This window comes from Lynx canadensis, chromosome C1 (genome assembly GCF_007474595.2).
Source record: "Lynx canadensis isolate LIC74 chromosome C1, mLynCan4.pri.v2, whole genome shotgun sequence".
Lineage (NCBI taxonomy): Eukaryota > Metazoa > Chordata > Mammalia > Carnivora > Felidae > Lynx > Lynx canadensis.
This window is the reverse complement of record NC_044310.1, coordinates 20,808,818-20,824,040: the sequence shown is the minus strand read 5'-3', so window position 1 is coordinate 20,824,040 and position 15,223 is coordinate 20,808,818. Positions and strand designations below refer to the sequence as shown.

Below are 15,223 nucleotides of genomic sequence, written 5' to 3'. Positions count from 1 at the left end.
GTCTCCACATGCCTGAATTCAACCCTGCTCCTATTTGGGTAGTAACTTAAAGTTAGTGAAGCATCTATAAATTTTGTTTCTGATAAAATTATCACATAAAATAGCGTGCACGCAATAGAAGGTACTGTAAGACCAATAGACGTTGGGAATAAACCAATATTGGGTTCGCCTCCCCACCAGCGTCTTCCAAAACTTCCCACCCATTCTTCCTCCCGCACTTTTTCTAAAACTACCAGATACAACCAGCATTTCTTCTCACGATCGCTTTAGGGAGGCAAGCATTACATGCATTCTAAAAGCCTTTCTAAAAATATGAAAGCGTTAAGTTTTTGTTTTTTTGTTTGTTTTTGTCGTGGCTGCTTGTGCCGCAGAAGCACCACCAGTTCCTGGGCGAAGCAAGAAATCAGCCCCTCAGCACTAAGCCGCTCCATGGCGCGCGGTGGGGCGTAACCAGGGGCGGAGCTCCCGGAGCGGCGGAGTGGGCGGAATCTAGGCGCCTCCCTGCCCCGCCCCGCCCCGTGAGGCCTGACGCATGCGCCCAGAGGCTTCTGGTGGAAAGAGGTGTAGATTGTGAGGTGACCCTGGCCGCTGACTTCCGGTTCCTAGGGATGCGCATCCGGGTCACGCTAACGCCGCGGTTTCCTCCATCCGCTGGGTTCTGCTGTGGGTCTGGACCAGTACCCATGTCCTGCTCTGGGGCCTCTGCAACCTTAGGGTGAGTCACCGCCGCGACAGGGTCAGAGTGCGGCCGGTAGAGTACAGCCCGTACGGGGACGGGTCAAGAGTTCTGTCCCGGTCCCTGTGGGTGGGGGTTTTCTTTGCCTGTCCCTTGTCCCTGCAGTGCTTCCCTCACTCCAGCCCTTTCCCTCGCCGGCCTCGACTCTTTCACCTCCCCCTTAGCTTTGCTGGCCTCCGCGCACCTCTCGCCTCGCTGTTTTCCTCATCCCCCCGTTACAAGCCCGGGTTTCTTGCCTTTCGCCTCAGCGCTTCCCTCACCACTGCCTCTCGCTTTTTCCCTTGCTTCTCACGTTAGCACCTCCCGGGGTTCTCGCTGTTCTTTCCCGCAGCGGGACGGCCCACCTCCTCATTGTGCTTCCCCTCCTCCACTGCGAAACTGAGCTCGTCTCTCTAGGGTCCTAGGTCCGGCCCCCCAACTTCCGTCACCTTCGATCCCTGTCCCCTCCTGGGACTAGTAGGTGACATCTGTGCTTCGCCTGGGGTTCTCCCGCCTTTTCTTAGCTAGAGAAGGGCTTAGCCAAAGCCCCAGTGTCGGCCGATTCATCCGGCTTGGGGGAAGTTTTGCCTTGAGGCGTAGGGTTAGACTCTGGTAGCTTCCGTAGTTAGGGAACAACAAAGGCGTTCCCTTTTTCTTTGCTGGACCACAGTTTGGGGGGCTCTCTCTGGAGCAGGCTAACAGGTGGCAGGCACACGGAACAGCTAGCGGTTGGGCTTGTGTGGTCTTGTTAACTGACAGGCCATGAGGACGTGCTGTCATTTTTGTGTTTTCTGCCCCATGAGAGTGGATGTGCACAGCTGAGGCAAAAATGCGGACGATCAGCTCTGTGTTCTGCATGGGCTTTACTTACAGGACAGGTGCTATGACAGAAGACGAGAGTTTCTTGGGAGATTTTTAGCCCCAGATTTACAAGCTCCTTGCCAGAAATTTTAGAGTTACTGAAACGTTTTCTGCCAAAGAGTGCACTCTAGTAGTTTCAGAGTACGTTTTCATTAATTGAACTCCGGGTGCAAATGTACCTTTATCTTTAACCTCTTACAGATGGTTTCTTCGTTTTTACCGTATTGACAAGTTTTCTGTTTTTCTTCCTGTTTCTTCATAAGTCAGCCATTACACTACTTTATTACTTCGACTGTTCTTTTATTTTTTCTTTACTGTTTCCACCTTAGTCTTTTTTTTTTTTTTAATGTTTATTTTTGAGAGATTGATAGAGTGCGAGCGGGGGAGGGGCAGAGAGAGGGAGGGAGACACAGAATCCCAAGCAGGCTCCAGGCTCTGAGCTGTCAGCGCAGATGCCGACGGGGGCTCGAACTCACCACTGCCAGATCAAGGCCTGAGCGAAGTCTGACGCTTAACCAGCTGAGCCATCCGGGCGCCCCTCCACCTTAGTCTTAAAAACCATCGTTTTCTCATTTGAGAGTTAGGTTTCTCTTAAATCTTTAAAGTTTCTCTGATGGCTTTTAGTCACCTCCAAGATGAAGAGATTGGACTTAATAGGGGTTAGTGTCTCAAATTTTGTGATCCGAGGTGTATTTTGAGACACAGCGTTGGATAATTTTTATTTTTGTTTTTCCAGTGTTTGTGGTGTATGTCTGGCATTTGATTGCAAATACTTTTATGTGATCTGCTTTTGAAATATAAATTGTGCTCTGAGATTTAGTATTTAAGTGAAGTGTCTGCTTCACGTTTGACTGGTGAGTTAGAGAAAAGTTTCTCTCATTATATGATGCATATACATACACAAGCAGAGCATAGACCTTGTTCATTCCAGAATGGGGCTGCTCCCTTCAGCTATTTTTAGCAAGGGACTTTGGAGCTTGGCCATATTAGTCCTAGAAGCCACAGAGAAGGACCCTTTGGGTGGTTTTCAGTCCTTATCTAACTGCTGAGGGAAGCCCTTTGGAAAGCTCTTTACCCATACCTTCTCCCCAGCACCTACATTGGAAACTCCAGCTTCCGTTCAACCTGGGTCTCCTCATTTCACATCCTTAAAAACTAACCCCAGTGAGTATGGGCTGACTCCCTCTAACTGCTTCTTTACCTCTAAGTTTGTGGACTTTTTTTTTTTTTTTAGCCGTGGGCACTCCATAGATAGATTTATATTTGGATTGATGCAAGACCACCTTTCCACATTCTTCTGAACTTTCTATTTCTTGAGCATGTCTAAGTCTAAACGTAGATGGATTTCTACAGGTTACAGCTGGAGGGTTCTGTAGAGCTCAAACTTACCCTTTTATTTTACAAATAAGGAAATCAAGACTTAAAGAATTGGTGATTTTTCCAAGGTCAGTTTTTACAAATACAGAAGTCTTGTACTCAGAGTCATGCACTCAGAGAAGTGGGTTTTAGTTCTCTCAAAGTTGTAGGCCAGAGAGCACAATGTAGTATTTAGTGGTTCATTTCTTCTTCTTCTTCTTTTTTTTTTTTTTAAGTTTATTTATTTGTTTTTGAGAGAGAGAGAGTACAGTGGAGGGGCAGAGAGAGAAGGAGGGAGAGAATCTCAAGTAGGCACTGTACTGTCAGCACAGAGTGGGGCTCAAACTCACAAACTGTGAGATCATGACCTGATCCAAAGTCAGTTGGAAGCTTAACCTACTGAGCCACCCAGGTGCCCCTAGTGGTTCATTTCAATACATTTGTGCCATAGGAATGAATTCTAGGAGAAGGAATTTATGACAAATTTTTAAATTCAAGGCTGCCTTCAAAGACGGCCCCTAGAAAGAAACTGTTGTGCAGAAGTAAAAGTTGAAAAGTCTTGGGGAGTCTCTTTCTCTCTTTTCTTCTAAAATCATTTTAGCCCATTATGATATGAATGCTGCCTAAAAGCCTTTACATGAACATCCTGTGGTCTCACTGGAGCATTTGTGTTCATGCTCCTGTCTTTCTACCAAACACTAATAGACTTTCTAATTTCTGAAAAGTGTGCATGTCCTACCCAGCTTCCAAACAACAACAAAAATTATCACTAGAGACAGCTTAGTGTATGTGTTTGTAAAGCTCAGGAGAGGAATTGATGTCAGTTTTCCATAGAAATTTCTCCTTCAGTTTGGCAGTCTTATTTTGTAACCCTGAGGACTCCATTTAAAATAAATTTCTCATATTAGTTTATGCATACCAGGTTTTCTATTTTTATTTGGTTCAATTATTTTTGATTATTTTTTGTCATTTTACTTGTTACTGTATGTTGTTTTACATATTTAAACTTTTATTCTTGAACCCTAGGATATGTTTTAAGGAAAATGCAGCTTTAAACATATAAGAAACTGGGGCGCCTGGGTGGCTCAGTTGGTTAAGCGCCGACTTCAGCTCAGGTCATGATCTCGCGGTCTGTGAGTTCGAGCCCCGCATCGGGCTCTGGGCTGATGGCTCAGAGCCTGGAGCCTGCTTCCGGTTCTGTGTCTCCCTCTCTCTCTGCCCCTCCCCGTTCATGCTCTGTCTCTCTCTGTCTCAAAAATAAATAAACGTTAAATAAAAAATATTAAAAATATAAGAAACAAAGTACACCCACACCACATCCTTACCTTGTGGTGTGATGGTTTCTATGATCTGCCTAAACCACTTCATAACTTCGTTCTTTTTGTTTTGCTTTCAGATAAAAGGCTGATAGAACTTCTTTTTCGGTAGTTGTCTAAGAGATTTTTGTGTTCTACATATAACAAGGAGATATCTTAACTTATGTGTATTTTAATGGAGGAAGACTAGTTCAAAATAGTTAACGTAGAATAGTTCAACATAGAAATAATTCAAAGTGGGGCGCCTGGGTGGCTCAGATGGTTAAGCGTTGGACTCTTGATTTCGGCTCAGGCCATGATCTCATGGTTTGTGAGATTGAGCCCGGCTTTGGGCTTCATGCTGACAGCACAGAGCCTGCTTGGGATTCTCTCCTCCCTCTCTTCCCCTCCCCTTGCTCTCCTGTGCATGCTGTTTTTCTCTCTCAAAATAAATAAACATTTTTTTAAAAGTTCAAAATGCATTTAAGAATATTAGGAAAAGCTTATTCTTCCCCTACATTCATTTATATTAGGGGGTTATTTATTTTATTTGTAATAAAGTTGAAAATAGGTGGACTTTTTGCCGATTAACGTACAAATACAGGTGTATGTTCTTATACAGAATATATGGCTTAAGCTACGAACTGCCTTATTAATATGTCTTATTGACAGAGAACATAGATAATGGAGCAGCAACCACATCATCATCTCAATATTTTTATTTGGTCCCATCAACCTAGGTCCTAAGGTATCTAATTTTTAAATGTAAAAATAATTAGAGTATCTTCTTTATTTGTAGTATATTTAAAAACATATTTGAAATATGGACTTCATAACATTTTATGTTTTTAAGAAAACTTTACTGTTTTCTTCTTTTAAATGTGTAGTTGTATTTTACTTTTTTTTTTTTTTTTTAAGTAATTTCTATGCTCAATATAGGGCTTGAACTCATAACCCTGAGATTATCAAGAATCATATACTGCACCGACTGAGCCGGCCAGGTGCCCCATAGTAGTATTTTAAATCAAAAAAGGAAATGTATAAGTAGTCCTAACCTTTCAACATCCATTGAAATTGTAAAACTCATGATTTAAAACTTTTAACAAAATAGGAATAGAGGAAACATACCTCAATATAACAAAGACCATATGTGACAAACCCATCACAAACATAGTCAACTGCTTTTTCTTTAAAATCAGGAACAAGACAAGGATGTCCATTCTCACCATTTTTATTCAACATAGTATTGAAGTCCTAGCCACAGCAATTAGGCAGAAAAAGGAAAAGAAAATGTATCCAAGTTAGTAAGGGAATAAGTTAAACTGTTACTGTTTGCAAGTGACCTAATTCTACCTGTAGAAAACCTAAAGTCTCCACAAAAAAACTGTTACAATTAATGGATTCAGTAAATTTGCAAGATAAAATATCAATGTACAAAAATCTGTTGCATTTCTACACACTGATAATGAACTGTCAAAAAAGAGTAACTGAGGGGCTCCTGGGTGGCTCAGTTGGTTGGGCGTCTGACTTTGGCTCAGGTCATGATCTTGCAGTCCATGAGTTCGAGCCCCGCATTGGGCTCTGTGTTGACAGCTCAGAGCCTAGAGCCTGCTTCAGATTCTGTGTCTCCCTCTTTCTCTGCCCCTCCCCTGCTCGCTCGCTCTCTCTCTCTCTCTCTCTCTCTCTCTCAAAAATAAATAAAGATTAAAAAAAAAGAAGAAGAAGAACTGAGAAAACAATCCCATTTACAATAGCATCAAAAAGAATAAAATGTCTAGGAGTAAATTTAACCAAGGAGGTGAAATACCTGTACACAGAAAACTGTAAGACATTGATTAAAAAACTGAAGATGTAGGATGTAGGGGTGCCTGGGTGGCTCAGTCAGTTAAGTGTCCGACTTCGGCTTGAGTCATGATCTCACGTTTTGTGAGTTCGAGCCCCACGTCGGGCTCTGTGCTGACAGCTCAGAGCCTGGAGCCTGCTTTGGATTCTGTGTCTCCCTCTCTCTCTCTGCCCCTTCCCCGCTTATGCTCTGTCTCTTTCTGTCTCTTAAAAATTAAATAAAGGTTAAAAAAAATTTTTTTTAATAAAAAATAAAAAAACTGAAGATGTCATAAATAATGGAAAGGTAGTCCATGCTCATGTACTGGAAGAACTAATATTGTTACAATGTCCATACTACCCAAAGTAATCTACAGATTCCAGTGGCATTTTTCATAGAACTGGAACAAATGATTCCAAAACTTGGGTGGAAAAATTGAAAAAACAAAACAAAAAGAAAAATAAAAAAAAAATAGTACTTAATATCTTACAGATCTTACTACCGATTGTGTTGGATGCACTTTAACTTATCAGCTTGGTTAATATTTGTACTAGGTAGATTTACTTTTATTTGCCCTAGAAAATAGGGCAAAAAGAATATATTTCTTTTAGCAAGTTTCTTTTGGGTACCTACTATGTACAGTTTTAGTAATACGTATATAGGCTGTTCATGTGAACTAGGTAGCATTATACATAAGGCTGGCGTTTACACTTAAATCCTGAATTTGGTTTTCTTTGTACATATTTGAATTCAACCATAAGATTTAACATAACCTGTATCACCAGGGTGTAGGAAAAAAAGAAGAAAATATAATTAGAATTAAAATAAGCTTAATCCTAAGAAAGTGTCACTTCTCAGTGACAATTGTATATGATTTTTTTAAGCTAGATTTTGTGATTTTCTATTGTTTTCAAAACAGTGATTTCTCATCATTATTTGATTTTAAGGTTCTTACATTAATTTGCATCACTGTTTAATATAAAATTATATTGTTTTTTTTATAGGTACAATTAAATAAATTTCATTTGGGAAACTTTCGCAACTGAACTGTAAAAATCTGTATTGGTAAAACAGTAAAAAATAAAAGCAGCTTTATATAGCTCTTACTATGTGCCAGGAACTACTCTGAGTGGTTTACATGTATGAACTCCTTAAGCTGTACAACACTGTGAAGTAAATACTGTTCTTATCTCCATTTTACCAATGAGGAAACCAAGGCATGGAAGTTATATAACTTGCCCAAAGTAACACAGCTAGTTAGCCAGAGAGCTGGATTTGAACTTAGTTTTTCTGGCTTTAGAGTTCATGACCTTTTTGTACAGCGTTTTACTAATTTAGTGATTTCTTCCTTTGTAGGTTAAGGTTAAAAATCCAGTTTGCCGGAAACTGTTATCAGAGGACCACTTTGGGCTTGGGAACCTTAGAGAGGGGTTTTACATGGGCTGGCCTAAGGCAAATTGCAAACCCTTTTACCACCTGTGTTTCTTAGATGGCAAAAATCATGTATTAAAAAAGGAAAGCAGGACCATATCTTTCCCTCTTTAAAAAATTATTGTGTGGAAGTTGGTTACTTTTGAGTTATTTGGAGAAAAGGTAGCATACTTAATAAAATGTATTCTATATTACTAAAATGTCTTCCTCTATTTATTTTTTTAATGTTTATTATTTTTGAGAGAGAGAGTGAGAGAGACAGAGCGTGAGTGGGAGAGGGGCAGAGAAAGAGGGAGACACAGAATCAGAAGCAGGTTCCAGGCTGAGCTGTCAGTGGGGTTCGAGCACACAAGCCATGAGATGATGAGTTGAGCTGAAGTCCGATGCTTAACTGACTGAACCACCCAGGCGCCCCTAAAATGTCCTACCTCTTGATCTTATTATACTTCCTTTCTTTGATCTGCAGAGTATTAAATTTATGTAATAGTCTTAAACTCTGAAATCTTAATGTGTCCACTATGAATTTAACAACTTCGAAATATGAAATAGAAAACAAACTGAGATTTCTGATTTACCTGTAGTAAATTTGGAAAAGTTGGAAATTTGTGCAAAATTAAGTACTTCCATTTCCTTAGGACTGTTATGTTGAGATTAATATATTTAAATTAGTGTTTTTAGTTTTTCTTAGAAAAGAGTGTTTTTAGTTTGACTTAGAAACGAGGAGAACTTTCACAAACCATTTCCTTTATAAATTAAAAAATGCATGTAGTCATTTAGAATATTACTAATTATATTAATATTACTTCTTTTGTGCTTTTATTATTCCCAAATGTAAAAATTCTTGTTGCATCTCTAAGGGAAGGAGATGATTTTATATCATTTGAAGTGTAGTTTAATTAATGTAGGAGTCTGGGACTGAGATATGAGAAGTTATTTTTCTGAGTTTTTGAAACAATTGAGAATCATGGAATCTGGTTAGCAGAAGAAAACTATAGTTATTTTCTGGTAAGAAGGGACACTTGGTTAGGGATACTAATTTTATTTCTTATATATTAACTCCTTTTATTAATTCAGACATTAATTTAGTACACCATTTTTCATAGTAGCTTTTGTCTTGATTTTTTTTCTTTTTGGTGGGAAAAATATGGATCTGAGAAGCTTTGCTATGGTGATTTAGAATATTCCTTATTTTGGTTTAAACATTTAATTTTTGTTTCAGAAGCAATTCTTTTTTATATATGGGTTTGATAATTAGTTTATCTCCTAAAATTTCAATAGTTTTTTTTTCACCTGAAATTTAATAATGTAGCAATTACTGAATTTAGGGAAATTGTTTCTGCTAGCAGCACTGTTACTATGGGAATAAATTAGAATGATTAGCTCTTAGGTAGAATTGAACTTTATTCTTAAGTTTCCATAGTAGTTGAAAAAGATTTAGGTCAGTTTCACCTGTTGTTCCTCCTTTTTTCAAAATAAGAGGGAATTTTATTTTTTATTAAAAAAATTTTTTTTAATGTTTATTTATTTTTGAGAGAGACAGAGACAGAGTGTGGACAGGGGAGGGCCAGAGAGAGGGAGACACAGAATCTGAAACAGGCTCCAGGCTCTGAGCTGTCAGCCCAGAGCCCGATGCGGGGCTCGAACTCACAAGCCATGAGATCATGACCTGAGCTGAAATAGGACGCTTAACCGACTGAGCTACCCAGGCGCCCCTAAAATAAGAGGGAATTTTAATTTAACACAATAATGTTAATTTTTTCCTACTAGATTGATAATATTAATATGGCAGTTTCACTCTTTGTCGACAGCATAATCCAAAATGTGTATATGATTTGTTTTTTTAGAAAATTTCAGAATTAAGAGAACATTTTAGGGTAAAAAGTAGTATATACCTGTCTTATTAAAAAACATTCTCCAGGACGCGTCTGGGTAGCTTAGTCGATTGAATGTCCGACTTGAGCTCAGGTCATGATCTCAAGGTTCTTGGGTTCGAGGCCTGTGTGAGGCTCTGTGCTGACAGCTCAGACCTGGATCCTGCTTCAGATTTTGTGTCTCCCTCTCTCTCTCTGCCCTTCCCTTGCTCACGCTCTGTCTCTCTCTGTCTCTCAAAAAATAAATAAACGTTAAAAAAAAAAACAACAACACATTCTCCAGGAATCAGTGTGTTATTACTTCACTGAACTTTTCAAATCTACTTTTCCCTTTTACCAAATCTTTGCTGTAGGTTGGGAAGCAGCTATCAGATAACTGATGAATAAGTGTTCTTGAGATTGGGAATGAGAGCTTTTGCAAAGAGTATAAGCCATCTCTAATATTGGTGTGGCATTTAATAGCTAGATGAACTGAAAATGTTTGCTTTCTCTCATTCCCGTGTATCTCCTGTTAGTATATATTTATTTAGTGTTGGCACCTCACATTCTGTGAAATTTGTTTATTTGGAGTAACTGTTAAACTATTGATTCTTATAGATGGTTTTCTTCTCCTTTTTAAATTCTTTTTCAGAGTAAAGGGTTGCCTTTAAAAACCTAATTAAGAGTTGGTTGCACATCCCAACCAACTTTTGGTTTATTTAAAAAAAAAATTTTTTTTTTTTAACGTTTATTTATTTTTGGGACAGAGAGAGACAGAGCATGAACGGGGGAGGGGCAGAGAGAGAGGGAGACACAGAATCTGAAACAGGCTCCAGACTCCAAGCCATCAGCCCAGAGCCCGACGCGGGGCTCGAACTCACGGACCGCGAGATCGTGACCTGAGTTGAAGTTGGACACTTAACCGACTGCGCCATTCAAGCGCCCCCCAACTTTTGGTTTAGACTCCGGCTCTTGGTTTAGACTGTGGTCATGATCCCAGGGTTGTGGGATCCAGCCCTGAGTTTGGCTCTGTGGCTCTGCACTGAGTGTGGACCCTGCTTAAGATTTTCTTTTTCTCCCTCTGCCCCTTCCACCTCTCTTTCTCTCTCTCTAAAATAAACAAAATGAAAAAAAAAATTTTTTTTTAACTAAGAGAACCACCAGAACTCTGAATGTTATTTCCTGTGTAGTTTGAAGTGGATATTTTCCTCCTTGACTGGTCAGTTTTTTATATTCTGATAAAGTGGCTTTCAAATTTTTTTGATCATGACCCACTATAAGATGCATTTTTTCATTGTTACCCAGTACTTACACACGTATGTATACATTATCCAGTACTTATACATGTATATGTACATATTAATGTTTAAAATTGAAACAGAAGTTTTGTGGAACAATATTATCTTTACTACTGGTGATACATTGTAATATTTTCTGTTCTATTTTGCTTTAGTGTATTTCATTAAAAACTGTTAGTCTTCACTCAGTTAATAAGACAACATTAATGCATTATACCTGGAGTTTGAAAAATTCAAATGACTGCTAGATTTTTTTCTAATATTGTTTTTTGGAATTGAAAATGTTTGGGTTTGTTAGGTTTTTTTTCTCTGAAATGTATCTTGATTCTGTTAAGCTTTTTTTTTTTTTTAAATTTTTTTTTCAATGTTTATTTATTTTTGATAGAGAGAGACAGAGCATGAACGGGGGAGGGGCAGAGAGAGAGGGAGACACAGAATCGGAAACAGGCTCCAGGCTCTGAGCCATCATCCCAGAGCCTGACGCGGGGCTCGAACTCACGGACCGCGAGATCGTGACCTGGCTGAAGTCGGACGCTTAACCGACTGCGCCACCCAGGCGCCCCATGCTTTTAATCTAAATAACTGCAGAACATTTGAGAGGGAGACCCTATTGCCCTGATTGTCATTGCTGTCATCTCTGTTCTTTACTGTGGTTAGGCACATCATTTTAAAGACTGCAATAATATAGAATCATGAGGTTGAAAACACTTGGTCACATGCAGAGCTTCCATCATGAGAATCATTTGCTAGGTTCCATCTTATAGTCAAAAGTTGAAGTTGATGAAGTTGCGTTTTGCGAACTTTGCTTCTGCTCTTAGCAACTAGTCCAAAGGTTACAAAGCTGTTTTATTCTACTTTCTTCTGGCCCCAATCCAGTCTTTGTAAACCAGAAGAGAGAACTGAGCAGTGAAGCAGTGTCTCTTGTGTATATGGTCAGGTGAAAGTAACACGGTTGAAGAGTGGACTGCATGTATGTATTGTCCCAACTCCTTTTCTGTAATCATAAAGGAGGAAAGGTAGTAGAGATCTCAGCAGTTCCTAGCGTATCATAGCCATTAGAGTGAGGCAGGGTCAGCAACATACTCTACTGTTTTTATCATCACCTCCTCCTAACACTTAATGAACACTTACTATGTTCCAGGCACTGTGTAAAGCACTTCACTTTATTAACTCATATTCACTTGGGAGGCCTGGGAGAACAAAAATGAGAGAGGATAAAGAAGGAAACTTGCCTTAGTATCTTCTCATTATCTGGCTTGTGAATAGCATGACATAGCATAGATTTTTAGCTTGGTCAGCTTTTTAAAGTCATCAGTCCTGTCTGTGATGTTTCATATTGAATGGCACATAGCTGTGGTTTGAAACCTCAGGCTTTGAAGCTTGGCTGCCTGGGCTTGAATTCCAGGTTGGTGACTTACTAGGTAAATACCCTGGCCAAGTTACTCTCTGTACTTTTTCTTATCTCTAAAATGGTAATAATAATCAATAGCACCTATCTTACAGACTTACTGAGAGGATTAAATGAATTATACATGTAACATACTTAGAACAGTGTCTGACCCATAAAAAACATTCCATAAATGTTAGCTATTAATAACTCACAACTCACAGTTGGATCTCCTGAAAGTATTTGTGACCATGATGAGTTCTGTGTATTTGCTAAGTAACAGGATGTGATTGACATTTAATGTTTTATTGTCCAGGAGCTTAAAAACCACTTTCCTTGCAAAGGACTTATAGGGAAAGTTCTCATGTAGGGTATGTGGAATCAAGCCAAGTGACAAAAGCAAAACTACAGGTCCAACTTGTTAATCTCTCATAGGAATCTCTTGCTATTTGGGCCTTATCCTTAATAATTTTAATATTTTTCCCTTTGAAAAACTAAGAGCAACGAGTTAATGAGTTGACTTTCACTCAAGACCAGATTTCCTTCCTGAATTTGTCTTATGTCTAAGATATTTATTAATTTAATTTTTCTTCAGCAAACAGCTTTGTCATGTTTACTATGGTGCCAGGCACTATTCTGAGAGCTTCACAAATATTAACTCATTTAAACCTTATGACAAAGATAATATATTATTATTATTATTCCCATTTTACAGATGGGGTAACTGAGGCACAGGAGAGTTGAATAATTAAACTCCCACAGCACTCATCAGTGCAGAGCTGGAATTTGAACCTAAGTAGTCTGGCTCCAGAGTCAGTGCTCTAAGCTTGCCAAACTTGCCTCCGACAGAGGTGAATTAGGTTGAAAATTGTAAAATAACAAGTGTTAAAACTTCACTGTCATTCTGAAACTAATACAACACTGTATGTTAACTACACTGGAATTAAAAATTTTTTAATATGAAAAAAGAAACCTTTACTATTCCTCATTCTGTGCTGAAATGACAGCACTGAATTTTTGGCTCATGGATTCTTGAAGGAGTAAATAAGTTTGGAGAAATAAAACATTGATCAAAGAACCTAACTTAGATTTTATAGTTCTTACAGGTAAGGACATACATTTCAAAAGACTTAGTTCTGTTAGTATGGTGTAAGATAAATTTTATCTGAATAATGGAGAGCTAATTGATGTATAAACGTGGTATACAGATTTATAGAATGATATATAGAGTTTTGACTTGTGAATTTTGATGAAGTAGGGTACAAATTTTTCTATGTAAGTGGAAGCAATGCACAGGATATTCATGTTGGTATAAACCATGTATCAGTCTGTAGCACCTGCAGAAAAAAGTTGTGATTCTCTTAGTTAACTTCACAGATTTAAGAGAGGATGAAGATAAAATTTTGGGGGTTTTGAGTACCATGGAGTCTGGTTCTCTATACATTAAATTCTTAGGCTTGTGACTGACAAGTTACTAAAATGTAGGAGAGTTGGAAGGAACGTAATAGAACTTTGGATTATTATTAAACTCACTTTGACAAATCTAATTCAGATGAACTCATTCCTTTTCAATACTTTTTACCCTGGTTTTGGAATTTTTCCTATAGAACACATCTCCCTATTTTATTGGAAGCTTATGGGGAAAAGTTTTTGTTAATTTTTATTAAATAATATTTGATTTTAATATTTTAGTTTTTATTGTTTAGAGAGGGAGAGAAAGAGAATCTTTTTTTTTTTTTTTTTTTTTACTGTTTATTTTTAAGAGAGACACAACACAAGTGGGGAGGGGCACAGAGAGAGAGAGAGGGAGACAGACACAGAATCCAAAGCAGGCTCCAGGCTCCGAGCTGTCAGCACAGAGCCTGATGTGGGGCTCGAACTCATGAACTGTGAGATCATGACCTGAGCCGAAGTCAGGTGCTTAACCAACTGAGCCACCCAGGTGCCCCAGAGAATCTTTTTTTTTTTTTTAATGTTTATTTATTTTTGAGAGGGGTGGGGTGGGGAGGGGCAGAGAGAAGGAGACACAGAATCCGAAGCAGGCTCCAGGCTCTGAGCTGTCAGCACAGAGCCCGACATGGGGCTTGAACCCACGAACCATGAGATCATGACCTGAGCCAAAGTTGGACGGATGCTCAGCTGACTGAGCCACCCACGTGCCCTGAGAGAGAGAATTGTAAGCAGGCTCTATGCTCAGTGCAGAGCCCAGTGACCTTGGGATCATGACCCAAGCCAAAACCAAGAGGTAGATGCTCAACCGGCTGAGGCACCCTGATGCCCCAAAGATTGTTTTATAGACAACTTCAAAGGATGATTTTCTAAGAAATAATATTAGAAATCATAAGAACAATTCTTCTTAGAGAATCTCTTCCCAATAAAGTGTTTTGTTTCTATTAAGAATTTGGTACAGACTAAATGAATTAAAAAAAAATTCTCAGTAAGTTCAGATAAGTATTCTATTAAGTGTAAAGTTACTATAAATATTCCTACAGCTGACAATACCATGATATGTTGGTCAGGCATACCTCCCAAATAAAGTAACCAGAAGAATTCCCAATTTTACCACAGTCACTTGGCTGGGCTGTTTATTTATGGAGGGAGTTCACCAGCATGGTGATGGCTTTTGTCTATCCACAGACAGTTCAGCCTGGAAGATGTAGTTGGTTGCAATTTTTTTTGGCCACAGAAATGTGATTTGTGCTGATGCCTGAATTGTGAGAGCTAAAGGGCTCTCTTAGGGTCACTTAAAAGAGAGAGAGCCTGGGGCTCCTGAGTGGCTCAGTTGGTTGAGTGTCTGACTCTTGATTTTGTCTCAGGTCATGATCACAGAGTCGTTGGGCTCTGCACTGAGTGTGGAGCCTTCTTGAGATTCTGTCTCTCCCTCTGCCCCTCTCCCCAGCTCGTGTGTGCTCTCTTGCTGTCTCTAAAATAAATAAATAGAGCTTTAAGGGAGATCACTGAGTATAGGTCTGCTGGATATTTGTGTCTACACAAAGGAGGACTCTTGAGTATGAAGGACTCTGAGTAATATGTTAGATATGTTAGATGTTTTAGTATATCAAGAAAGGTTACCATCAGTTGATGAGACTTTCAAATTTCTGAAAGATGAGGAACAAGGAGATTGGGTCAATAGAGACTAGGAGAAGAAATCACAGATGAAAGTATATGTAGAAGTTTTAGAAATGTACCAGATTCAAGTAAACAGTTA

At 39.0% G+C, this 15,223-nt stretch overlaps 1 protein-coding gene across 2 annotated transcripts in view; it reads left to right on the top strand.

Moving 5' to 3' along the window:
- Positions 1–596: 596 nt before the first annotated feature.
- Positions 597–15,223, top strand: part of EYA3 (EYA transcriptional coactivator and phosphatase 3) — a 98,140-nt gene continuing 83,513 nt past the window's right edge. Inside the window, exon 1 of one of the 2 annotated variants that reach the window (XM_030324036.1) lies at positions 597–715. The gene's annotated coding sequence lies outside the window, so the exon portion shown is untranslated. The remainder of the gene's footprint in view (positions 716–15,223) is intronic. The other variant, XM_030324037.1, reaches the window with a different exon arrangement.